This window comes from Chaetura pelagica, unplaced genomic scaffold (genome assembly GCF_000747805.2).
Source record: "Chaetura pelagica isolate M959 unplaced genomic scaffold, ChaPel_1.0 scaffold207, whole genome shotgun sequence".
NCBI classification, from domain to species: Eukaryota; Metazoa; Chordata; class Aves; order Apodiformes; family Apodidae; genus Chaetura; species Chaetura pelagica.
This window is the reverse complement of record NW_009953929.1, coordinates 5524100-5526365: the sequence shown is the minus strand read 5'-3', so window position 1 is coordinate 5526365 and position 2266 is coordinate 5524100. Positions and strand designations below refer to the sequence as shown.

General features: G+C 50.4%; 1 protein-coding gene across 1 annotated transcript in view; it reads left to right on the top strand.

The window, feature by feature from the left end:
• The window catches only part of ZIC4 (Zic family member 4), a gene marked incomplete at its 5' end in the record, with an annotated part of 8477 nt that overhangs the window by 2927 nt on the left and 3284 nt on the right, over window positions 1–2266 (top strand). The window lies entirely within an intron of this gene.

The following is a 2266-nucleotide window of genomic DNA, read 5'->3' as shown; positions in this document are numbered from 1 at the left end:
CCCCCCCCCCGCTTCCCTACCACCACCCCCTCGGAGAAGTTAGTAAATACCTTAATCCACTCTCGGAGAAGGGGGATTATGCCACAATTTCCAAGCTGCATTTCACTGAACACTTTTGCCCAGCTACAAGTGTGGGGGTAAAATGGCGGTTGAGATCCTGCGCTTCTCCATCGGCCGGAGAACTTTCTGCGTGGCTGCACCTCCGTGTCCGGGCTGCGGCAGCCAGGACCTGTAAAATGTCCTCTCCCTGCCGGGTAGGGATTTCCACGTAAGAAAACCTGCTCTTGCGAAAGGAATAATTGCAAACGGCTCGGATGGCTCCTCTTTATTGAGGCGTTCAGAGAATGCAAACCGGCTAGCTGAGAAAATGCTGCCCTCTTCCCACTTGAAACCTGACTGTACGGAGGGACTTTTCAGTGGCTCTTTCAGGGGGTTACGCGAAGTTGAGCATTTTTCAACTCTCGGGGAAGTGCCATGCGCCGAAGCCCGCTTTTACCTGAATGTAGCTCACTTTATACAAGCACAGTGCTTATGAGGATGGCTTTCCCTGGGGTCTCCTAACTTACTGCTTGCTTGTACTACACTAATATCCTTGATTTGTTGTCTCAACTTGGATGCTGAAGGTCAAATTGTTTCCTTACGTGAAACTGTAATTAGATTATATGCGTGCGTGTGTCCGTGCACACGCACCGCTGTATGTCGACAGTATTTGGTTACAGGACCCCTCATCGTTTTCTAAGAGACCTTATTTTTAACCTCTACTTCCCTTCCTTCTAACGCCAGGTATTTACCCCGTCCTCTGTGCAAATGCTAGTGGTGCAGGATGTGAGAGCTGCTCGTTGATTATTACAGTGCGGAAAGGACATACTTTAAACGCGGAGCCATGAGCTTTTTCCCACCCACCTTGAGCAAAGTGCATTCATGTGAAATATTTGGAATGCCTTCCTTTATGTGCCTCTGCTCGCAGCCGAGCACGAGGTGGGCTGCTTCCCTCCGAAATTTAATCGTTACGATCGTGAGGCAGGGGGGGGTTAAAAACAAATTAATTCGGAAAAAAAACAACCAAACAAAAAAACCCCAAACAAACAACTAAACAAACAAACCAACCAACCCCCAAACCAGGAAGCTTTTACAAATAATGGAAGTCCTTTCGACCACATACGCCATGATGGTGAACACAGTGGCTTTGTTTACTCTTCACGTTTAAGGTTCGGCCGTATATTTTTGGTGTTGTCCTGGTTTGAGTCCCTGAGCCCTGATAGTTTTTGGCTTTTGACGGCTGAGGGGGTTATTTTTATATTCGGTTGGTGCAGGACTTGGACACTCTTTGGCGAGCAGGGTTTCGCAGTTTCTTATTATCAGCGACAATAATGCAGTCATCATTTCATCCCGAAACACTCTGTGGCATGTTTCCTTGAAAACCTCCTATATATCGTGTATCATACCCAGTCCACACGATCCGAGGTTAAACTTTCACAGAAGTGCAGCAACACGATTATATTTCTATTATACTTAACGTCACTTTCTCATATTACCAGAAAAAATAATCCCGAATGCAATTCCTTCCATGATTGAGCAGGTTCAAATGAAAAGGGAATCCTACCCGTGCCGTGCACTGGCCTACTCATCCTCCTGCCGAATCTCTATCGTTTTGCCCCCCTGCCCCCTCCCCCACCAATGTCTTTTTGAAATATTCTCTGCCTTAACACACGGTATCAGCAAGCGGGAAAAGGAGGGGGGCTGGGGATCTTCCACGGGATCGTAATCAGTGCAAGACCGGAGTGGATGATATCTGATCTAGCCAGGTTATGAATAATATTTCCACGTGCATCTAGGGGAGTGTGAGAAAATGTATTTAACGTTAAAACCTTCCCAGGGATGAATCACTGACCGCTCTTTCTGCAGGACATCGGAGTCTGGAGAGACAACACGCGTTGTTTGGTCGGAACGAGCAATTGGCTTCTTAAGTTTTCCTTATCTTGGGGCTTTGTCTTTTGCACAAAACCCTACGTTGACACACAGGGCAAGGGGGAGAAGAAGCTGGCTGGGCAGGGCTTTCCCTGCGGAGCCGGGTGGGCACGGCGCGGTGGCGCCGGGGGAGCTCGGCCGGGCGGGCGGGGAAGGGAAGGGCCAGTGGCGGGGGGGCAGGCAGGGGTCGGAGGGGAGCTGCTCCGGGGAGAAACGTGCCAGGGCCAGAGAGAGGGTACCCGGGAGGTGGCGGACTCGGGGGGGTGGCGGGGGGCTCCTCTCTCTGCCCCGCGGCAGG